This window comes from Tachypleus tridentatus, chromosome 10 (genome assembly GCF_004210375.1).
Source record: "Tachypleus tridentatus isolate NWPU-2018 chromosome 10, ASM421037v1, whole genome shotgun sequence".
Taxonomy (NCBI): Eukaryota; Metazoa; Arthropoda; class Merostomata; order Xiphosura; family Limulidae; genus Tachypleus; species Tachypleus tridentatus.
The window spans coordinates 6,017,031-6,043,903 of record NC_134834.1 but is presented as its reverse complement, the minus strand read 5'-3'; the positions used below and the strand labels follow the sequence as shown (position 1 = coordinate 6,043,903).

At 33.4% G+C, this 26,873-nt stretch overlaps 1 pseudogene across 1 annotated transcript in view; it reads right to left on the bottom strand.

Annotated features, from left to right (window-relative positions):
* Positions 1 to 26,873, bottom strand: part of LOC143228686 (Krueppel-like factor 7) — a 103,913-nt pseudogene that overhangs the window by 62,879 nt on the left and 14,161 nt on the right. Inside the window, exon 3 of the transcript XR_013015413.1 lies at positions 17,784 to 17,955. The product of XR_013015413.1 is annotated as a Krueppel-like factor 7 (transcript). The remainder of the gene's footprint in view (positions 1 to 17,783; positions 17,956 to 26,873) is intronic.

The window sequence follows — 26,873 nt, the reverse complement described above, 5'->3', positions numbered from 1 at the left end:
TTTTCTGACCGAACTTCTCTTTCTCTTGGCTTTACTTCTGGATTTCTTCCTGTTCTCTGTCTGTATTCTTCCAGCTATTTATAATTTTATCACTTAAGCCTTCTAGAAATCTCTATATTCTCAAAATCAGTGGATTGCAGCACGCGACGTTCGATAGCATCGAAATGAATAACTTAAAAAACACAGCTTCCGTTTATCGCCTGCTTTCAACTCTCTTATGATACAAAGCTAAACAATCATGAAATATTAATCCACAAAATAAATAAATTAATACTACCTACAATAAAGAGTCCTCTATATCTGATAATGTTTATGTGCTAGTTTTGTGAAACAGTTTAATTAAGTAACTGTTTAAGACACGATTTGTTATATTTGGATGTTATTTTTACAAAATAACTGATTAAGAAAGGATTTGCTATATCTGGATGCCAGTTCTACTAATTGTATGTTTAAAACATGACTTTTCATATCATTATGTCAGTTCTAGTGATTGTGTGGAAAGGGTTTTTTAAGGTTTCGTGTTCTTACTTCACTTTCTAATACAGGTGCGATAACATAGGTGCTAAACACGTGATGTACATAACCATTTTAAAAGAATTCTTTCCAAACCCAGATAAGTGACAAACTGATGATTTGTTGTATGAGTAGTTTAACGTAACTTGTATTCCAGGGAGGGACCAGTTTAAAACCCCAGGGGTCCAGACATGATTGATTCATCCTTATGGGAGGAGTGTTTGCTTTCTGTCATCTCAGTACGAAACTATTTTTTTATAGACAGTTGGAAAACAATTTAACAACTTAAAAGAAGATAAACTTACACAGCTGTTCAGTGTGCAAGTTGGAAGTGTAATTACACTATGTGCATGTTGGAAGTGTAATTACACTAATGAAGTAAACACTTCCATAATTCGTTACACTTTATTTTTCTTACCTTTATCGGTATGAGGTTAAATGTGGATTTTTTGTATCACACAAACATAATTCCCAGTTATATATAGATATGTGTTGGAAACAGGACCAAGTTATCAGAGTAAACTTGTAGTTATACTGGAGTCATTATCCATCATGCAACACAGAACAGGATACCCCAGCGGTATGTCTGCGGATTTAATGCTAGAAACCGGGTTTCGATAACCCATTGTATAGTTTGTGCTTAACTTGAAAACAAGTAAACGGACATGACATTGTGTTAGACAACTCTATTAACACTAACGATTCTTAACTAACGGAATACGGGTTACCCGTACAATATATTATTACTTTAGTCACACGTTCTTAAGTATATGTGACTGAAGTCGAAATGCCAGATCTCATCAGTCCTGCTTATATTTTGTTTATTTTAATCGAATATGGGACATAAGACAACAATACCAGCCCAAGCTACACATATATAGTATGATAAAAACAACACAGTACGAAACTTTAAATTATAGTGTAAATTACACACACTGGATAACAACACAAGCTGTACCAATAACGTATCTGAAACATGATAACATGATCCACAAGGTTGCGACTTCAATACTGACATACATTAAAAATCGACGCACAACAGGATGTTTGATTTGACGTTAGAGAAACTCGAGTAGTGTTTTGATATACAGTAAAGTTAACGCATACGCTCACAACGGGACGTCTGAGTTGACTGTGGAAAAACCACACAGTTTTGACACATACAATCAAAGTACAGTTACAGAACTGGATGTTTGGTTTGATACTGTAAAACCACATAGTTTTGACACATACAATCAAAGTACAGTTACAGAACTGGATGTTTGGTTTGATACTGTAAAACCACACAGTTTTGACACATACAATCAAAGTACAGTTACAGAACTGGATGTTTGGTTTGATACTGTAAAAACCACACAGTTTTGACACATACAATTAAAGTAGTTTCAGAACGAGATGGCTGGTTTGCACGTGGAAAACTACAGAGTTTTGGCACACACAATCAAAGTGAAGTTTAAGAACGGGATATCTGGGTTGACTGTGGAAAAATTATACCAGTGATACACAGAAATCGATAATTCTATTGGAACCATGCCTGATGAAGGATCTAAGTACATAGGATATGGAACAACGTATGTATGTTTAATTAAATTAGCGGATTTCCAAGTACTATGGACATAATGGACTTGCAGTTTCATATAGTTGATAAATCTGTGAAATTTCTTAACGGTATATTACTCAAAGTGACATACAGGTAACAAATCTGTTTTTGTTGTTAATGGACATACAAGAGCTGTGTGTGTATTTTCTTATAGCAAAGCCACATTGGACTATCTCCTGAGTCCACCGAGGAGGAATCAAACCCCCGATTTTAGCGCTGTAAATCCGTAGAGTTACCGCTGTAACAGCCGGGGACTATAAATCATGAAACTGTTTTATTGGTCACTCAACTGAACAATGTTACTTCCAGGTAATTTATAATTTCTCGCAGTGGCGGAGTTAAGGCTGGGTGGGCACAGGGGTTAATAATTTTTGTAGGCCCTACATTCCATGTAATTTTACATATAATAAAATAATCGATTGGTCTCATTAAGACTATGGGGCCTGGGACTGAGCGTCCTCTAGCCCTACCTAAATACAACACCGAATATACATCATATAAACATATTTTGTGTACAGAATATAACAATTTAAGTAAGAAATTTAAATAAAAATATTAATACCGCAACATTTTCAGACTACTGCAACAGGGTGTTAAAAAGCTGAAACGAAAGTGTTATATTGACAAATAAAAATATTAATACCGCAACATTTTCAGACTACTGCAACAGGGTGTTAAAAGCTGAAACGAAAGTGTTATATTGACAAATAAAAATATTAATACCACATTTTCAGACTACTGCAACAGGGTGTTAAAAAGCTGAAAAGAAAGTGTTATACTGACAAATAAAAATATTAATACCGCAACATTTTCAGACTACTGCAACAAGGTGTTAAAAAGCTGAAACGAAAGTGTTATATTGACAAATAAAAAATGTTTACACATTAATTACATGAAGTAGACTTGACTTTCTCCGTAGCTGACTTGATGAAATACCATTCTGAAAACTTGTGGCTATTTCTTCCATAGACTTTGTTTCAGTTCACTTCTCACCTTAAAATATTCTGTCATTAGTTCTGACACAGGCGTGCTCTACAACCACGCCAGTTCGAGCACTACCAAGTCAGTTTACACGTATGTAGGAATATGTACACGGAGAAACCCTGACTGCATTGTTCCGGTTCCTTCATTGGACCTTTGGCCTTGGTTACCAACATAAGGTGCGCGTGGCAGGTGGTAGCCTGTGCTTAACTGATTTACTCAAATCCTGGTCTCGACAGATGTGCCATACTGGTTACCTTTAAAACCAGAAGGATAAGACATTCTTGCTTTCCTTGACAACCCTGTCTAGAGCAAGGAAATGTGTCTTCATAAATAAAGATAACGTGGGCAGGGCGAATTAGCCCACACGTATTACTTTAAACAACACAGTTTTATTTTCTCAGCCCTGTCAAGTACGCGCAAGGACCTGAGATACACACAACTGTGTATCTTAGCAAATCGAGTTTCCTACCGCTCTAGTGTGCAACGCATTCCAAGTGTTTAAAATAACTAAAATGATATTCACGCAAACTTTAAGTTACATCTAATGATTCCAGGACAGCTACATCAATGACGTAAAACCAACATATCAAAGATATTTTATATCCATGTACAGTAGACTTAATAAATGTTTTTATTAGCAGTCTTCAACATTACAGATGTTCACGGAGGTAAACTATCGAAAAGTGTTCTTTTTTATGGACCCATGGGGGAATTATAAGAGAAGTGTGTGGTAACCCTGAACCTAACGCACGTAAGCCTAATGTGAAAATCCCACACGTAGTTAAAAAAAATTACCAGAAGGCAATTCATTTGAAGTTGCAGTCGAACATGGTTATAACTGAAACTTTCAGTTGTTTCTACGTAAGTTTAGAGACCACTGAAATAACATAAACTACAAAAATAAATGAAAAATGGATAATTATGAAAACAATGAAGAATTCTAAGTAAGGGTGAATGGTTAATTATACGATTATTATAAATCTTTAATTCTCAAAAATCTCTGAAGGACTAGATAAATAATGCATTGTTAAAAATACAATAGAGCTAATACTAACGTCTCATGACAAGTATAATTAATTATAATCATGGTTCACCAGCTCAGAGAAAACGTTCTCTCCGTAACAATAAACCTTAATGAGTTAGATTTTTCTATGTAAAGACAGGTTATTGCATTGACTAAAAACGTTCTGACTTAGTTTAAGTAAAATATAATTACAGTGAGTTGTCACCTATGTAAATGCAGTTTTGATCACAGAGATTTCGAGACTTAAAACTTTCATATAAGATAAAAAAAATCGGTTAAGTTGATTTTAAGTAAACATGAAGTTGACGAGATAAACAGAAACCAACAGGTAACATTACAAAACAAATAATAACGATAACTAACTAACCTAAATGGTAGTTACAGCGTTCGTTCTAACCTCTTTGGAATACACGACCTAACTTTATGAAATGGACAATTTACATTTTAAGCATGAAATTTAACACACCCTACGGGGGTTTATATGGAAATGTGAGTTCTATCAGCTTCAATGAAACCACAAAGGCTGAAGGTACACGCTGTGGGTAAAAAACAACTATTCCATTAAGCCTTGTTTAGAGACTATTGAAACACAACACAGTAAAACCAAATAGAATATAGAACTTGTACGATTTTCAATATTTTCATATTGTCTAGTTTGCTTAAGTGTCCTATAAGTGTAAAAAATTAGTTGGCAGCATAGATTTATTTGAAGTATCAATAAGGTACCCTAACAAGTATTAAACATGTTACCAAACCAATAACTTTAACATAAGACTGATCGGAACATCTCACATGAGAAAAAAAAATGTCTACTTTACGAAACAAAATTTTTTATCATGAACTGAAGTCAAATAAATATAGTTTTAATAAATGTAAATAATTAAAGATACCAGAAAAGATTGGGTTTCAGTGGCGGCGCCAGGATATTTTCATTGGGGGGGGGGCTGAGGTAAACTGTGGAGGGGCTTCCCAAAATGCCATCAATATGAAGTATAGATGGTAAATTATAATAATGTAAATACCAAGGTACATTTCAGAAAGGTGTGCTATTTTGAACTGCGTTTTCAATGCAGTTTTCATTGGAAACTCATACTCTGATTAATAATTCATTATTACAAATTAGAAATAATCTGTTTATGAGAATATGCATATATGTAAAAGAGGAAGCTCACCTAAGTTCCACCCAAGGTAATAAATAATAATAAAGAAAATCAAGATTAGCTTAGATTGAACATTTAATATACCATTAAGAGTAAAGCTACAAATCAAAAGACATATAACATAAAGACATAGTTTACATAGAAGAAACGAATTATCCCATGTGAAGTTAATACACTCTGAGGAAAAGTAAGGTCACTATCAGGCTAACTATCTTTCATCATGTTGAGTTTATAGTCAATATTACTTCAAAACAATGCACCTGTTCTGGTGATTGACAGCAAATTTTCGATGGCTGATACACGATGTGAAACGATCTCACAGAGGACACAACATGGGCTAAATCCTTCATAGTTTTGACCTATACACAATACACTTATACATGCATGCTATGTTTTACTTTTCAATAAAAGATAAATGAAATTAATGGGTAAATACCTGTGAAACCTTTGGCTTATCAAGTAAAATCCCTGATGATCTGTTGTAACTTGAAATCAACGTGGTTGTCTAATCTTCGTCAAAGCTCAAGATAGAATGGTATTACACAGGGAGCAGCAATACAGCGCATGAGTTTCAGTGCATTCAGTACGTTGCTATGATACGCATGACACATACTTCCGTCTCAATGAAGACGCTGAGTTCCACAGATCTATGTCTCTTTCATGTTAATTGTTAAGCAACAACGATGATTGTGTTTTCTATATTTTATGAATATATGTAGGTAACAATATTGGGGGGCTGAAGGGGGCTTGGCTCATTTTGGGCCCCCCTTGGCGCCGCCACTGTTGCGTTTAGTCTTGTGTTACAATATGATTTTAAAAATGAAATTGAGCATATCTATGAATGTTACTGACATTTGTGAAGCTAACACTAAAGGTGGACAGTAAGGTTATGATAACAAATATAACAACCTTACAAACCATGTAATTATTCTATCTTTTTGTTTTTAAAGTTTGTACCCATCTATACCTTAAAAACATTCTTACTTAAAGTAAAATATATCTGCAATGATTTTTCAGTCATCAAGGTTTAAAAGACTAATTTTTTTAAACTTAGGAATACATTTAAAAGCGTCTTGGTATTGTTCTAACATGAAGTACCCTGGTTTTTATTTGTTTAGTACTAGCATAAGATTAAAAAGTAGTCAGAATAATTTTTACTTGTGAATTATTCATCAAACCCTACAATAATTATTGTTATTGAGTTAGTTAACGTAAATTTTACCATAAAGGATTTCTGTAGTCTTTGATCTCAAATGATTTTCCTGTTGCTAAACAACATGATGACTTTATGTTTCTTTAGTAACAATAACAGGTAAATTGATAGCAGAAGGACAGAAACACAACAATGTAAAGTAGGTTGTCATGGTGATGAGAGATATTAAAGAAATGAACTGTGATATTGCATTTGGTTAAAAACTTCCTGCTCTAAATGTATAGTTGTGAACATATCACTACACGAACGTCTATGGAATCAAACTTTTAATAATAGCATGAAAGAGAAGATAAAAACACTAGAAATTATCCATCGCCATGAGAATAAAAAACAGCAATAAAAACAAAGTTTTCTGATATTAACCCCATAACTATGAAGGTTCCGTATGCGTGTGTGAGTTTCTATATCTCTTTGACTTGAGTTATATCTACTTAATAAACTATCATAACTGGGAAACGTACCCAAAAGCAAGTTTTATCAATAATAATATTACTACTTCAACAAAGTTTTATTTATAATATTACTACTTCCAGCAATTTTATTTATAATATTACTACTTCCAGCAAATTTTGTTTATAATAATATTACCACTTCAAGAAAGTTTTATTTATAATAATATTACTACTTCCAGCAAGTTTTATTTATAATATTACTGCTTCCAACAAGTTTTATTTATAATATTACTACTTCCAGCAAGTTTTATTTATAATAATATTACTATTTCATGAAAGTTTTATTTATAATATTACTACTTCCAGCAAATTTTGTTTATAATAATATTACCACTTCAAGAAAGTTTTATTTATAATAATATTACTACTTCCAGCAAGTTTTATTTATAATATTACTGCTTTTTATTTATAATATTACTACCAGCAAGTTTTATTTATAATATTACTACTTCCAGCAAGTTTTATTTATAATAATATTACTATTTCATGAAAGTTTTATTTATAATATTACTACTTTAAGAAAGTTTTATTTGTAATAATATTATTACTTCCAGCAAGTTTTATTTATAATAATATTACTACTTCCAGCAAGTTTTATTTATAATAATATTATTATTTCATGAAAGTTTTATTTATAATATTACTACTTCAAGAAAGTTTTATTTATAATAATATTACTACTTCAAGAAAGTTTTATTTATAATATTACTACTTCAAGAAAGTTTCATTTATAATAATATTACTACTTCAAGAAAGTTTTATTTATAATAATATTACTACTTCCAGCAAGCTTTAATTATAATATTACTACTTCCAGCAAATTTTGTTTATAATAATATTACTACTTCAAGAAAGTTTTATTTATAATAATATTACTACTTCCAGCAAGTTTTATTTATAATAATATTACTACTTCAAGAAAATTTTATTTATAATAATATTACTACTTCCAGCAAGTTTTATTTATAATAATATTACTACTTCCAGCAAGTTTTATTTATAATAATATTACTACTTCCAGAAAATTTTATTTATAATAATATTACTACTTCAATAAAGTTTTATTTATAATAATATTACTACTTCAAGAAAATTTTATTTATAATAATAATACTACTTCAATAAAGTTTTATTTATAATAATATTACTACTTCAATAAAGTTTTATTTATAATAATATTACTACTTCAATAAAGTTTTATTTATAATAATATTACTACTTCAAGAAAGTTTTATTTATAATAATATTACTACTTCAAGAAAATTTTATTTATAATAATATTACTACTTCAATAAAGTTTTATTTATATTAATATTACTACTTCAATAAAGTTTTATTTATAATAATATTACTACTTCAAGAAAGTTTTATTTATAATAATATTACTACTTCAAGAAAGTTTTATTTATAATAATATTACTACTTCAAGAAAGTTTTATTTATAATAATAATACTACTTCTAGAAAATTTTATTTATAATAATATTACTACTTCAATAAAGTTTTATTTATATTAATATTACTACTTCATTAAAGTTTTATTTATAATAATATTACTACTTCAATAGTTTTATTTATAATAATATTACTACTTCAATAAAGTTTTATTTATAATAATATTACTACTTCAAGAAAGTTTTATTTATAATAGTATTATTACTTCTAAACGCGATAATAAGATAAATCATTCGTTTTCTTACAGCCAGAAGCTTCTAAAACATAAACTGGTTCTCCTTAAAAGAGACCTTCATTAACTGATTAACAAAACAAAGTTCAACACCATTTAGAAAAATTGTAGAATTTGAAGAAAAAAAGTGCACTCTAGTAAATAATATTAACGTTTTTGAGAGGTAATTACCATAATAGACTTTATCTACATAAACATCGTGTAATTACCATAATAGACTTTATCTACATAAAGATCGTGTAATTACCATAATAGACTTTATCTACATAAAGATCGTGTAATTACCATAATAGACTTTATCTACATAAACATCGTGTAATTACCATAATAGACTTTATCTACATAAACATCGTGTAATTACCATAATAAACTTTATCTACATAAACATCGTCGACAGAGACTCTTAAATTATGGTTAATCCACCAAAACATATGCTTCCCTCCTCCCAATGCTCTTATTTTATTATTTAAAATAATAATAAAAACAACACATTATAGTAACGTTGTTATTTTGTTGGGCAGATTGTGGGGTGAATGAGTTCACTTATTTACTAAATATCCTTCTCTTTGTGTAAACTGAAGGCCTTTAATAACAGTAGCGCGACTGACCGTTGGAGTAGCTGAAAACACGATAAGTGTTTGTTTGTTTTGGAATCAAGCACAAAGCTACACAATTGGCTATATATGTGTTTTGCCCATGATGGGTGTCGAAACCCAGTTTCTAGTGTTGCAAACCTACTGCTGTTCCACTAGTGGGAGATGACACGATAACTAATAGTGATCTTAATACTGTTTCATTGCTAGTTCACTAGTTGACTGGCCCACAAATATTCGTATGTGGTGTTTGTTCTTCACTATAAAATATTTGTCTTAGATTCTTGCGCCCTATAACAAATATCCAAATGAAACCTTTAAAAGTATGGCTTACATTAATATTAACCCTTAATTGTGGAAACTTCCACCTTTCTAAACTTTTTCTGTTGTATCTTCACTATCATATTAATATGTAATAATTATAACATAAATTAACTACCAACAAAACATCTATCAAATGAAGACTACATTCGAAAGCTTGTATTAATAAAATGGTAAACACTGAATGTAAAATAGTCTCTTAATTTACAGTACTGAGTTAGGAGAATAAAGTATTAATTTACAGTACTGAGTTAGGAGAATAAAATATTTTCTCATTCATGTGTCTGATTTATCATCATATAATCAGTTTAATAGCACTCCACAAAGAAACTTCGGTGTAGACAGTATTTAACCTTATATATTAAGTTTCATTGTTATACCACGGTCCAAAAAACGTAGAAAACTGCCAATAGAGCAGAGCGTTCACAGACAAGCTTTACGTGATGCTGGTTGGACTCTCCGACAAACTGCCGCAGACTTGAAATGTTCCACAAACACTGACAAATGCATCCTAGAACTTGAAACCGAGACAAGTAAATTTTAAAATAAGAAAGGAAGAGGTAGAACACATAAACTCAGTGATAATGATTTTAAATATCTTTGTTTATGAAGTCTTCAGGACAAAAGTAAGACTGGCACTGATATCTAGCATGACACAAACAACATGTACCAAATAACAGAAGAGTGTCCAGATCTACAGTATGAAGAACACTGAACCAGAATGGAATATTTGGTTATGTACCAGTTTAAAACCTTTACTTTGACATAGAAACATTTTCAAGAAACTGAAAGTTGGTAAAAGTACAAAAACTGGACTGTTTATAATTTGGAAAGGGTGTTATGGACGGATAAGTCCAAGTTTGAAATATTTGGTTCAAAGTGTAGGTTGTACGTCCAGTGGAAAAAAGGTGGAATATACCTCAAAGCATACCCCTACCATGAAGCATGAGGGGCAGTGTTATTATTTTGGGGTGTTTCTCTTCTGAGATGACAAGAGATACTTGCAAAATAAATGGAATAATGGACCAGGTCAAGTACCATCAGATATTGATCCATCATGGTATACCAAGCAGTTTATGTATTATTGGTAAATGATTCTACTATCAAGAAGATAATAACCCCAAACACACATCCAACCTATGTAGAAACTGTTTAGTTAAGAAAGAAGCTACTGGACTCATTCATTCATTGGTTCCCACAGAGCTTCAATCTCAATCCAGTTGAGTAGATATGGAATTTACTAGATCAAAAACATGACAAATCAATAGTTTCTTCCAGTTTATGAGAGTGCATTAAAGACGTTTGGAATAAAACCCAAAGGACACTATGTATTTTTAATTTCGCGCAAAGCTACACGAGGGGTATTTGCGCTAGCCGTTCCTAATTTAACAGTGTAAGACTAGAGGGAAGGCAGCTAGTCATCACCAACCACCGTCAACTCTTGGGTTGCTCTTTTACCAATGAATAGTTTGGATTGACCGTAACATTATAACGCCCCTACGGCTGAAAGGGCGAGTATGTTTGGTGTGACGGGTATTCGAACTCGCGATCCTCAGATTACGAGTCAAGTGCCTTAACCATCTGGCCATCCCAGTAGCCATTCTCTGAACCATTTCCTACAGTTCGATGTTTTTTGAAAGGTAAGGAGTCCAAGACTGAACATAGTAATCTAAATATAGCCTAACCAACGGCTTATACAATAACAATGTAGCCTCTTTAGACTTGTACTGCATATATATGTAGATACAACCTATAGTCCTATTTGCCCTGTCACTAGCAACAACACACTACTTGGATGACCTACAAGATTCATCAACCAGATCACTAATATATTTTCCAGAATACTGTTGTGTCCAACGCCTTAACCCAGCTGGCCATGCCGGGCCTGTATAAATAATAATTAAGTTATGTCAACACATACAAAATTAAATAAATACATTTTTCAGAATGAAGTATTGTTATGGATATTTTTAAATTATAAATTTAAATTATGAAACAGTTATTACCGGGCACAAAAAAGATATTACGGTGAAATGTATACAATTATAAATTATTTATTGAAATAAATAAAACACAGCTAGTTTTCTGAAAGCAATAAATAAAACACAGTGCTAGTTTTCTGAAAGCAATAAATAAAACACAGTGCTAATTTTCTGAATGTAATAAATAAAACACAGTGCTAGTTTTCTGAAAGCAGTAAATAAAACACAGTGTTAGTTTTCTGAAAGTAATAAATAAAACACAGTGTTAGTTTTCTGAAAGTAATAAATAAAACACAGTGCTAGTTTTCTGAAAGTAATAAATAAAACACAGTGTTAGTTTTCTGAAAGCCATAAATAAAACACAGTGCTAGTTTTCTGAAAGCAATAAATAAAACACAGTGCTAGTTTTCTGAAAGCAATAAATAAACACAGTGTTAATTTTCTGAATGTAATAAATAAAACACAGTGCTAGTTTTCTGAAAGCAGTAAATAAAACACAGTGTTAGTTTTCTGAAAGTAATAAATAAAACACAGTGTTAGTTTTCTGAAAGCAATAAATAAAACACAGTCTTAGTTTTCTGAAAGCAATAAATAAAACACAGTGCTAGTTTTCTGAAATCAAAATTCTGGTTTTCCAGAAAACTAGTGTTTTCATTCAACAATAAATTCTGATAGACTCTATTATTATTATTATTATTATTATTATTAACATTTTTTTTTTTTTTAAACTACATTTACCAGGTTAAACAGCATCATTAGTTCTAGTTTCTAAATTTTAAATTTCTATAGTGAAAGTAAGCAATAACAAAAACCATTATATTTTTCTGTGTATTGTGGTATAAACTACTTATTTAACACTAACTTTAAGTTTACTCGGAATGCTGCAAAGCTTGGGTAATATCTAAGAAAGAATATATAATCACTCGCATTTTACGTTATAAAGTAAATATAACAAAACTCTGGATGTCTTCCTAAACAGTCTTTCTAAAACTAAAACACACTGACAATCCCTTCTACTATCTGCCCTGTGCAGTGTTATCTAATATCACGCTTAAATTGGTAAAGTACAGTTATAAGTAGTTAGGAGGATATATACTTCCCCGACTACTGCTATATAACTTAAAATATTATTATTTCTCTAGTCCAAGAAACATGAAATAAGGAAGTTACGTCCGCATGGCTTTTGCTATATGCTGCTCTCTGCAGAATAGATCAAATAAAATAGTGAATGATTCACAATTTGGCACGTGACGTAAACAAACGTTTGTCTATTTTGCTACAGAAAATGAAAACCTTACATTTATACACTTAGAACTGAAAATATGTATAGCCGTTCTAATATCTTAGAAAATCAAAATAATAGTTACACACGATAACTTACAGTAGAAACTCGTGGTGACAAGAAACCCAATTGAAGTAAAATTTATTCTCAAGACAGCTGGTACGGTTATTAAAACTTTAATTAAAATAAATTAGAGAAAACGTTTCTACCTTCCTATGTCATCTTCAGGCTAATACTAATACTAGCCGTCTTAAGAATACATTTTTACATTCGAATTATTTATACCTCTAACCAATCACCGTAACGTGTACCTGTACAGTGTAGCCTCTACCTTTACAACGTAACGTGTACCTGTACAGTGTAACTTCTACCTGTACAATGTAACCTCTACCTTTACAACGTAACGTGTACCTGTAACCGTAATATCTACCTGTACAACGTAACGTCTACCTCTACAATGTAACCTCTACCTATACAACGTAACGTGTACCTTTACAGTGTAACTTCTACCTTTACAACGAAACGTGTACCTGTACAGTGTGACCTCTGCCTTTACAACGTAACGTGTGCCTGTACAGTGTAACTTCTACCTGTACAATGTAACCTCTGCCTTTACAACGTAACGTGTACCTGTAACCGTAATATCTGCCTGTACAACGTAACGTCTACCTCTACAATGTAACCTCTACCTATACAACGTAACGGTTGCTTACAGTGTAACTTCTACCTGTACAACGTAACGTGTACCTGTACAGTGTAACCTCTACCTTTACAACGTAACGTGTACCTGTACAGTGTAACCTCTTCCTTTACAACGTAACGTGTACCTGTACAGTGTAGCCTCTACCTTTACAACGTAACGTGTACCTGTACAGTGTAACCTCTACCTTTACAACGTAACGTGTACCTGTACAGTGTAACTTCTACCTCTACAATGTAAGATTACCTGTACAATGTAACATCTGTCTCTACAACGTAATATCTACCTGTACAATGTTTCCTTTGTTACAATAACTATCACCTACTTTAGTTGATGTGTTCTGTGTTACAATAACTATCACCTACTTTAACTGATGTGCTCTGTGTTACAATAACTATCACCTACTTTAACTGATGTGCTCTGTGTTACAATAACTATCACCTACTTTAGTTGATGTGTTCTGTGTTACAATAACTATCACCTACTTCAGTTGATGTGTTCTGTGTTATAATAACTGTCACCTACTTTAGATGATTTGAAATTACCTTGTATAAAATAGAAGAATACGGTTTGGATGCAGCTCTCAAAGGTTAGCGTGTTTTAGTACGCTATGAGCTTACAATGAAAACTATGTGTAGAAAAGTCAGTAGACGATCCAAGTAATAGGGCCTGCTTGATTTACAATTAAGGACATTTACCTTCTTGTTGACCTCATTAACTATATGAAGAACTCACAGTCCACCCACACTCCCCGATGGGTGACTCCCCAGGAGTGCTTCTCTTGTTCAATGTGAAATATTCTCCGCAAGTTTAAGCTACTTAACCGATGGTCTCCCGTAAAACATAACTCACCTACCCTATTAATACGGCAAGTGGGCTAATTAAAAGGGAAAAACTGGTAAGCCACGTTGCATGTCGTGACTTTCAGGCACATAACACGGAACACGGCATGGAGGGGCGGACATAATTTGTAGAACCGTGACTCTCTTACCGCTTGCCTCAGGACCCGCCATTTCCACATCGTGTGGTGAAAACTAATAAATAGTAAATATTCGAGAGACCTCATTGTAAATAGCTTTAAGCCTGAACTTTTCCCATTCCTCGCTCATCCTTATGCTAGATTTGGAAATCACGAAACTGGTGAGATATCTGTCTTCTCTCAAAGAAGTTTCGTTTACCTCATATTAAACGACCGGTGTTCACGTTCAGATATTTTCTCTACATTTTATCAATCGAGGATACATTCATCTTCCGGTTAAGAGCTGGTCTTAATGGTGCAAGACTCTAGAATTATTCTCAGGAGTGGGGAATGACCTATAGGTAGACACAGCATAACCTTCCTTTAGAGAGTGGTTGCTAATACTGCTGCTAATGTAAACCGGCTCTTAACCAGAAGGTGAGTGGCTTGTTGTGAACATAATCCAAGGTTTAAAGTTGTATATAATTTTACTTTAAGTCAGCCATCTTCTCTACACTCTGCCGCTTAAAGTTAGGGACAGACAGACAATTTGCAACTTCACATTAATATACGAAACAAACAACTAAACGTAGAAACTGTTTGTTTGCTTTTAAATTTTGCGCAAAACTACACGAGGGCTATTTGCGCTAGCCGTCCCTAATTTAGCAGTGTTAGACCAGATGGAAGGTAGCTAGTCATCACCACCCACCGCAAACTCTTGGTCTACTCTTTTACCAACGAATAGTGGGATTGATCGCAACATTATCACGCCCCACGGCTTAAGGACGAGCATGTTTGGTGCAACGGGGATTCGAACCCGCGATCCTCAGATTACGAATCGAACGCCTTAACCAACTTGGCCATGCCGGAGCCATGTGGAAACTAACAGCACGTGGAAGTAATTGTATAAATATGTTTGGTGTGAGGCTTCAGACAATGACGAAAGAAATATAAACCTGCTTGGTTCCAGGTTTCACATCAATGGTGTAAGAAGTGTAAACTTGCTTGGTTTCATGCTTCACATCAATGGTGTAAGAAGTGTAAACCTGCTTGGTTCCAGGTTTCACATCAATGGTGTAAGAAGTGTAAACCTGTTTGGTTTCAGGCTTCACATCAATGATGTAAGAAGTGTAAACCTGTTTGGTTTCAGGCTTCACATCAATGATATAAGAAGTGTAAACCTGTTTGGTTTCAGGCTTCACATCAATGATGTAAGAAGTGTAAACCTGCTTGGTTTCAAGCTTCACATCAATGATGTAAGAAGTGTAAACCTGCTTGGTTTCAGGCTTCACATCAATGATGTAAGAAGTGTAAACCTGTTTGGTTTCAGGCTTCACATCAATGATGTAAGAAGTGTAAACCTGCTTGGTTTCAGGCTTCACATCATTGATGTAAGAAGTGTAAATCTGTTTGGTTTCAGGCTTCACATCAATGATATAAGAAGTGTAAACCTGCTTGGTTTTAGGCTTCACAACTGTATTTTAACAGTTATTTAAGCGTTATAAAAGTGTTGTTGATCTTTGTTTAAAATTATAAAAATTATCAAGTGTAATATAATCTTAATTAAACCTTATAACATCTTAATTATACCTTATAATACGTTGCTAACAATTAATCACCCGTGCCATCATAATTATGACTCGTGATACCCTCACTGTCGCCTATTTACAAAAAAAACAAAAATGTAATTGTTGCTCGAAACTTGATTATTATTGGCTGATTATTCATTCAAATAATTATCGATCAAAGAATAGTCGTGAATGAAAGATAAACGTTATTGTTTAAATGGATTTTGGAACTAAGTTTTAACTTTACTGTGTCATGATTAACATACCATAGTGATCTACATGTTAATTATATTCTAATCAGCTACAGGGTAATATAGGAACAGCCAAATCCGTGGTCAGCACTTCATTAGTAACAGCCCACGGTCTTGCAAGACTGGTCACGAAACGAAAGGATGTACAATTAAAAAGCCGCTTCAAGTCGTGCTGATTACTGGTTTCAGCCCCTGTAGCGTCATCCAAACGGGGTCGGAGGGTTGAACGACCACTTCGGTCCAGCCCCTTGAAGCACGTGACAACATCAGCCTATAGTGACAACAAATTCTGCATCTCGTGCGTGGCAAACGTGTCTCACAGGCGATGTATCCTCTGGAAGGATATTCTATACGAGTTGGTGGTGATTTTAATAAAACTGTTTCTTATAGTTATTTGAATAATTAAAACTGAAACAAGGTCCTGTCCTTATCTTCTCTTGTGAGAACAATGATTACATGGGGAGTTGTTCCCCTCTAACACCGCATTCTGCAGCTCGTGCAAATTTTGTAGCTCAGAGATATCAGAGTACGTTCCAGTATTATGGCAGTCGATACCGGTAGTTTCTTCCCATAATGCTCCTGGCCTCACTAGTGGTCTTTTAAAATAAAATGGAATATTGGCTGGGATGAACGGCCAGATACCGCTGAGACAATCACGACAGGTCACCAGCTAGTGCACGGTCCCTAAATAATTACCTTCAGAAATAATCCGACCTCACACAGGGGATTACAAGAGTTGTGATGACGCAACACGCCCTTCTCATGAGCTATCTATGTCAGTCTGTCGTGGAAACAAGACAGGAAACGCCCAGTGGTTTACCGACATTCTGGGAACTGTAGTTAATAGCCACAAAGATGACATGAAGGACAGACAAACAGGTTGTCGACCTCACCACATCTATTTCCTACGTTTATTTCCTCACACATTAGAAAGTCTGTATTATGTGACACTTGAAACAAGCAGAATATATTCCCCGACACTATGTAATGGATTTACATGGTTACCATGTTCCCTCACACAACGTAACAGTTGTATACGGTTACGATGTTTCTTGACATTACGTGATATTTACTCATGGTTACACTGTTTTCAATCAAACATTGTTACTTAGTACAACTCGAACAGTTATAACGTACACACAAACACACAGTAATATTTCCTGGATTTATTTCCGTTCTGTTATATATAAACCATCTCCCGGTTTTGTCGACGTTCGGTGGGTTGGCGGAACATATGTAGATTTATAATGTTAGACATTGGGTTTCGATACCCATGGTGGGAAGAATATAGATAGCCCTTTGTCTAGCTTTGTGATTATTTACAAAAGAACCAGCAAAATGTGTGTGCTTTTGTTGCTTTAAAAGTAAGATTTTCAAATTATCAAAAAATAATTCTGTTTCGAATTTTGAAAACAAAAAGTTACAAAACAAGAAATTCTACCACTAGTTACGAACTGGGTACATGTAATTATTGTACGACCGTAGCAGCTTCCTACCTCCTTTATTAACCCTAAGATCAATGAGGCTTGGGCTTTCTGCCGGTGATGCTGGTGATAGCAGTCGACGTCCAAACCCGGGAGACACGGACAAAGTAGGCGAAGATGACGTCGACCGACTTTTGTTGACGGACAGGTCGACTGGTTCCATTTGAATAGGCGGGCACTCAGCCTGGAAATTAGAAAATGGGTTGTGAGAACCGAATCTGGATAACATAACCACAATACCAGAAGGTTTATGGTTACATAGTAATACAATAAAGTTGTTCCTGATTTTCGCTTAACCGTTGAAGTCTTCTTGACGTGAAACTGAAATGAATATTTGAAATTAATGACAATGTAATTCTGTAATTCCTTTCAGTGGGTCAGTTTCCATACTTACAATGAAATATCCAGGGTTAGGTTCGCCGCGCTGAACAGAGTGAAGACATTACATTGTGTATCTTTGCACTAAGAACATAATGTTCTTTCACATAACTAAACAGAAAAACAATGATAGACAATTAAAAACTAAATTCCTAGATTAACATAGTCATGTTCGACAAATCCAATACACTAGAATTAGTTTTATAAGTAAACTAGACTATTATTTAGTGATGCAATAAAATAGAGATAGCATAAAGTAATGGATTTCATGAAATACTGAAACGTGATATAATTTACTACAGATAAACCGAAACCTGGACAGATGGTTCACATTCATTCTACAACAGTTTCAGAAAATACTAATTGGACAGATAGTTCACATTCATTCTAAAACAGTTTCAGAAAATACTAATTGGACAGATAGTTCACATTCATTCTACAACAGTTTCAGAAAATACTAATTGGACAGATAGTTCACATTCATTCTACAACAGTTTCAAAAAATACTAATTGGACAGATAGTTCACATTCATTCTACAACAGTTTCAGAAAATACTAATTGAACAGATGGTTCACATTCATTCTACAACAGTTTCAGAAAATACTAATTGGACAGATAGTTCACATTCATTCTACAACAGTTTCAAAACATACTAATTGGACAGATGGTTCACATTCATTCTACAACAGTTTCAGAAAATACTAATTGGACAGATAGTTCACATTCATTCTACAACAGTTTCAGAAAATACTAATTGGACAGATAGTTCACATTCATTCTACAACAGTTTCAGAAAATACTAATTGGACAGATAGTTCACATTCATTCTACAACAGTTTCAAAAATACTAATTGGACAGATAGTTCACATTCATTCTACAACAGTTTCAGAAAATACTAATTGGACAGATGGTTCACATTCATTCTACAACAGTTTCAGAAAATACTAATTGGACAGATAGTTCACATTCATTCTAAAACAGTTTCAGAAAATACTAATTGGACAGATAGTTCACATTCATTCTACAACAGTTTCAGAAAATACTAATTGAACAGATCACATTCATTCTACAACAGTTTCAGAAAATACTAATTGGACAGATAGTTCACATTCATTCTACAACAGTTTCAGAAAATACTAATTGAACAGATAGTTCACATTCATTCTACAACAGTTTCAGAAAATACTAATTGTCATTTGTTTCTTTTCATGTTCATCAAGTAATTCAGATGTCAAAACTGGAAACGAAAAAAAGATGTGGTGATCTGTGTACTAATATATTTCATATGTTGATCTGTGTACTAATATATCTGATGAAGTGATCTGTGTACTAATATATTTGATGTGGTGATCTGCATACTAATATATCTGATGAGTTAATCTGTGTACTAATATATTTGATGTGGTGATCTGTGTACTAATATATTTGATGTGGTGATCTGTGTACTAATACATTTCATATGGTGATCTGTGTACTAATATATTTCCCTTACATTAAACATTCCCAGTTAGTGTAATTCTACGTCTGTAGGCTATTGATTAAAATCAAGTTTCGATACTGGTGATGGGCACAGCACAGATAGCCCATTGTGTATCTTTGTGTGCAACAACAACAAAACCAATCCATTAAATAATACTTTCCAGTGACCTAGCAGTTAGTCAGAATGTATGCATATGACACTAAAATTGAGTTTCGATACCTATGATGGGTAGACCACAGAGAGGCAGCTTTGTGTTTAACAACCGACATATTGAGTAAAATTATTAAAAATTATATTTAAAAGCTCCAAATATAACTAATTTAAACGTGGTTTTAAAACTTTAGCCTAAATAACAACTAAACACAAGAGAGGATTGCGTCATTATAACAACAACTAAACATCAGAGAGGATTGCGTCATTATGATAACAACTAACCACCAGAGAGGATTGCGTCATTATAATAACAACTAAACACCAGAGAGGATTGCGTCATAATAACAACAACTAAACACCAGAGAGAATTGCGTCATTATAATAACAACTAAACACCAGAGAGGATTGCGCCATTATAATAACAACTAAACACCAGAGAGGATTGCGTCATTATAATAAGAACTAAGCACAAGAAAGGATTGCGTCATTATAATAACAACTAAACACCTGAGAGGATTGCGTCATTATAATACCAACTAAACACCAGAGAGGATTGCGTCATTATAATAACAACTTAACACCAGAGAGGAATGCGTCATTATAATAACAACTAAGCACCAGAGAGGATTGCGTCATTATAATAACAACTAAAGACCAGAGAGGATTGCGTCATTATAATAACAACTAAACACCAGAGAGGATTGCATCATTATAATAACAACTAAACACCAGAGAGGATTGCGTCATTATAATAAGAACTAAGCACAAGAAAGGATTGCGTCATTATAATAACAACTAAACACCTGAGAGGATTGCGTCATTATAATACCAACTAAACACCAGAGAGGATTGCGTCATTATAATAACAACTAACACCAGAGAGGAATGCGTCATTATAATAACAACTAAGCACCAGAGAGGATTGCGTCATTATAATAACAACTAAAGACCAGAGAGGATTGCGTCATTATAATAACAACTAAACACCAGAGGGATTGCATCATTATAATAACAACTAAACACCAGAGAGGATTGCGTCATTATAATAACAACTAAACACCAGAGAGGACTGCGTCATTATAATAACAACTAAACACCAGAGAGGATTGCATCATTATAATAACAACTGAACACCAGAGAGGATTGCGTCATTATAATAACAACTAAACACCAGAGAGGATTGCGTCATTATAATAACAACTAAACACCAGAGGACTGCGTCATTATAATAACAACTAAACACCAGAGAGGATTGCGTCATTATAATAACAACTAAACACCAGAGAGGATTGCATCATTATAATAACAACTGAACACCAGAGAGGATTGCGTCATTATAATAACAACTAAACACCAGAGAGGATTGCGTCATTATAATAACAACTAAACACCAGAGAGGATTGCGTCATTATAATAACAACTAAGCACCAGAGAGGATTGCGTCAGTATAATAACAACTAAACACCAGAGAGGATTGTGTCATTATTTCCTTCATTAAGAGATAGATTAGCAAACACTTTGGAAGAAATAAAATGTTAAGACAGTGTTTTAAGACTAAAAACACAAATAAGAAATCTGTCGCCAGAGGGCTTTCGAAAGGTAGAATTGGTTTTGTTCAGGGCATATTGAGAATACTTGAACACCTACTATCGAATTATTGTTTCAGAATTATATCTTAAATATGAAAACTGAACTTCTCTGAAAATAAAGGGGTCGGATGAACGAAGGGTCCTAGGGTACTCCCTCCCAGGCAACAGTGATCTCGGGGCTTATGTTCAAATTCTCAGTATCAGAGGTGGAAATAAGACATGTGAGTTAGACTTATATCAATATTACTAAAATGGTTTTGGACATAGTTTCCTTGATACGTGATTATCTGAAATCATAAAAAATCATAAAAAAAACAATGTAGAATTGGTCTTAACGCAAGCCTTTCTTATCGAAGTAATTGGAGCGACATTAAACTAATTGTTAATTTTATATCGGAAGAAAAATTTACAAGAACAAGACGAAAAATATTAAATGCAGGATTATTAAACCTCGTAAACACCAGCAACAAGAACAGAAGAAACACTAGATAGATCGTTATTAACCTCGTAAACACCAGCAACAAGAACAGAAGAGACACTAGATAGATCGTTATTAAACCTCGTAAACACCAGCAACAAGAACAGAAGAAACACTAGATACATCGTTATTAAACCTCGTAAACACCAGCAACAAGAACAGAAGAAACACTAGATACATCGTTATTAAACCTCGAAAACACCAGCAACAAGAACAGAAGAGACACGAGATAGATCGTTATTAAACCTCGTAAACACCAGCAACAAGAACAGAAGAGACACTAGATAGATCGTTATTAAACCTCGTAAACACCAGCAACAAGAACAGAAGAAACACTAGATAGATCGTTATTAAACCTCGTAAACACCAGCAACAAGAACAGAAGAGACACTAGATAGATCGTTATTAAACCTCGTAAACACCAGCAACAAGAACAGAAGAAACACTAGATACATCGTTATTAAACCTCGAAAACACCAGCAACAAGAACAGAAGAGACACGAGATAGATCGTTATTATACCTCGAAAACACCAGCAACAAGAACAGAAGAAACACTAGATACATCGTTATTAAACCTCGTAAACACCATCAACAAGAACAGAAGAAACACTAGATACATCATTATTAAACCTCGTAAACACCAGCAACAAGAACAGAAGAGACACTAGATAGATCGTTATTAAACCTCGTAAACACCAGCAACAAGAACAGAAGAAACACTAGATACATCGTTATCAAACCTCGTAAACACCAGCAACAAGAACAGAAGAAACACTAGATACATCGTTATTAAACCTCGTAAACACCAGCAACAAGAACAGAAGAAACACTAGATACATCGTTATTAAACCTCGTAAACACCAGCAACAAGAACAGAAGAAACACTAGATAGATCGTTATTAAACCTCGAAAACACCAGCAACAAGAACAGAAGAGACACGAGATACATCGTTATTAAACCTCGTAAACACCATCAACAAGAACAGAAGAAACACTAGATACATCATTATTAAACCTCGTAAACACCAGCAACAAGAACAGAAGAGACACTAGATAGATCGTTATTATACCTCGTAAACACCAGCAACAAGAACAGAAGAAACACTAGATACATCGTTATTAAACCTCGTAAACACCAGCAACAAGAACAGAAGAGACACTAGATAGATCGTTATTAAACCTCGTAAACACCATCAACAAGAACAGAAGAAACACTAGATAGATCGTTATTAAACCTCGTAAACACCATCAACAAGAACAGAAGAAACACTAGATACATCGTTATTAAACCTCGTAAACACCAACAAGAACAGAAGACACTAGATAGATCGTTATTAAACCTCGTAAACACCAGCAACAAGAACAGAAGAAACACTAGATAGATCGTTATTAAACCTCGTAAACACCAGCAACAAGAACAGAAGAAACACTAGATAGATCGTTATTAAACCTCGTAAACACCAGCAACAAGAACAGAAGAGACACTAGATAGATCGTTATTATCCTCGTAAACACCAGCAACAAGAACAGAAGAGACACTAGATAGATCGTTATTATACCTCGTAAACACCAGCAACAAGAACAGAAGAAACACTAGATAGATCGTTATTAACTTCGTAAACACCAGCAACAAGAACAGAAGAGACACTAGATAGATCGTTATTAAACCTCGTAAACACCAGCAACAAGAACAGAAGAAACACTAGATACATCGTTATTAAACCTCGTAAACACCAGCAACAAGAACAGAAGAGACACGAGATAGATCGTTATTAAACCTCGTAAACACCATCAACAAGAACAGAAGAAACACTAGATACATCGTTATTAAACCTCGTAAACACCAGCAACAAGAACAGAAGAAACACTAGATAGATCGTTATTAAACCTCGTAAACACCATCAACAAGAACAGAAGAAACACTAGATACATCGTTATTAAACCTCGTAAACACCATCAACAAGAACAGAAGAGACACTAGATAGATCGTTATTAAACCTCGTAAACACCAGCAACAAGAACAGAAGAAACACTAGATAGATCGTTATTAAACCTCGTAAACACCATCAACAAGAACAGAAGAAACACTAGATACATCGTTATTAAACCTCGTAAACACCAGCAACAAGAACAGAAGAAACACTAGATAGATCGTTATTAACTTCGTAAACACCAGCAACAAGAACAGAAGAAACACCACATAGATTGTTATTAAACCTTGTAAAGACTAGCAACAAGAGAAGAAACACCACATAGATGGTTATTAAACCTTGTAAAACTAGCAACAAGAGAAGAAACACCACATAGATGGTTATTAAACCTTGTAAAATTAGCAACAAGAGAAGAAACATCACATAGATGGTTATTAAACCTTGTAAAATTAGCAACAAGAGAAGAAACATCACATAGATGGTTATTATATCTCAATAGAACTAGCAATGTTATGTTAGAAACAACTATAACATATGTTAGGAACTATAAAACTAGAATTTTATCAGAATCTGTCAAAGTGCTTCAAAGATTATCTGAAGTCTAGCATTGAAATGTAAATATTATCTATTCATTTTATTTATTCTGCGAAATGTTGTCACGTTTAATAACTTTACGATTAAGTACAATTTGGAATAGGCCTATGCACTTCTTCTGTTACAAGCGTTTATTTGTTTCTTATTTCAGAATTTTCGTCTAGGCTTAGCCATCCCAAGTTTAGAAATAATAGGGTAAATAGAAGACACTAGTTAGCAGCACCTGTAAATTTTTGTTTGATCCATTAGTGAGAAATGGGTTTAATATTTATAGAGGCCCCAAAATCCAGATATCACTTTTGCTTGCGCAGGATCAGGCTGCAAACCATGAATATTCGGACTGACAATAATTCAGGCTTTGATAAATAATTAGTTAACGATCTAGCGTTTCGTTTTAATACAATCATACTTGACTATCTTATTATCAAAACGTAGCAGTTTTGGTTTCCAACGTAAACAACAGGTACTTTATCTGTTGAATAATAATTAACACCAGACGGCACTTATTTTACACGTTGTTCTTATTATTATTCGATAAAAATAACTTTACAGTAAATTATTTATTGTTGGATAAACCTTGTCATTCAACGACACACGAGTGTTCTTTAATGTCATTATATAGATAAACAATGGTTTAACAACACATCGAGTATTGTTTAATGTGACAATACACGAGTGTCTTTTAATGTCATTATACCGATAAACAATGACTTAACAACACATCGAGTATTGTTTAATGTGACGATACACGAGTGTCTTTTAATGTCATTATACCGATAAACAATGACTTAACTACACATTGTGTATTGTTTACCTTGACGATACACGTGTGTTCTTTAATGTCATTGTACTGATAAACAATGGTTTAACGATACGCTATGTATTTTAATGGGCGTATTATTTACGACGGGGCAAGTACTACCACCCCCACCCCATAGAAAAGAGATAAAAGTGTGAAGGAGATAGTTAGTAAATCCCTTAAGGAGCCAGTCAAAATTTAGATAATTCATAGAATGAATTAATGCTGTATTGTTAGAGTTATTATTGGTAAAAATCAGTTATACTTAAAACTTCTAAGATATATAGAAAAACAGTGCATTCCTACAATGTCTTTTATGTTATGTACTGAAAGTACAAAGTTAAATGTATAGACAACAAAACTGGAAAACATTTGTTGGTTCTTTAGTTTAGAGTCTCCGTTGGTTAAAGAGGTTAGTTTTGTATCATTAAAAACGTTGGTGATATAACAGAATATAACTTAATTCAGAAACGATTTAAGTTTAAAATTCAATCAGTATACTTTAATGATAACTTATATACACTTGGCTCTATGTGATCTCACATTACGTCTATAGGCTTTTTGTATCAACACTCACTACACTTATAAGGTTTCATGGCATACTTTCACTCCAGTCATTAATATCGTAATGCCGTTAACAATATATTGCGAAATCTTTAAAACGATTCTATGTAAACATCCGTTTAACAATAGCCTATGCTTTCTTTAACATGATTCTAAGGAAATGCTCGATAAAGTAAAGTTATGAAACGTATTCTGTGTTTTTAATTAACGCGGTTTAACATAATCATTTAATAAACATTTGTGGTTTACCTGTGTAGTTGGAAGTAATTTAATGAACTTTGAAGTACAGAAACGTAACTACAGTAGGTGTTTAGAAAACCGAAGACAGAATTCGTGATACAAGAATAACAAAGAAAGCATAAGATACTGGTTTGACTATAAATGTGTCAATCATATATCAGCTGGCTTCGGTAAATTTTGAACACATCAACTTATCTGTGATATGTGACAAAAGAGGGCGCCCTTTGCATGCGGCAACAAGAAGTGGATCAAAGAAACCGCCTTCAACGGAGGAAGGTTTGGTAAATCGTGGTTGGAAAATTTTCATGGAATTTCATTTAACTTTACAGGCAGTAAGTACTACATAATTAATTTCATTGCTAGGAAAAAAAAAACAAGAAGAAACGTCGAATGCAGAAAACCCAAAATTATGAACAAGTTGCTAGTACCTTTGTGCTTTTTTACATGTAAAATTAATTACCGTACAACGACAGGTCTGTAATCACTGACACAGTGAATATTCAATCATATTGTTGTGGTTCACGTTCCAGGAAACAAACGAACAGAGTTGCTTGAAGATGAACAGAATTATACTGTGCGACAGGAAAATATAAAATTATATTCTGTTACCCCAGGGTTACAAATATAATCTGTTAGTGATTTATAAAGATTTAGACGCTGGTCAAGTTATCGCCAAAAATACACTTACACACAAACACATACATACTTACACACAAACACATACATACTTACACACACATACATATATATATGTAGTTCCTACAACACAGGAAACTTGTAAAATGAAATTTATTTCTTTAAACCAATTATTGAATTACCAGATAGGAATTTTTACCATTAGATATTTTTTTAATTTACAATAAATATGGAGATGTCTTCTTGACATACAAATA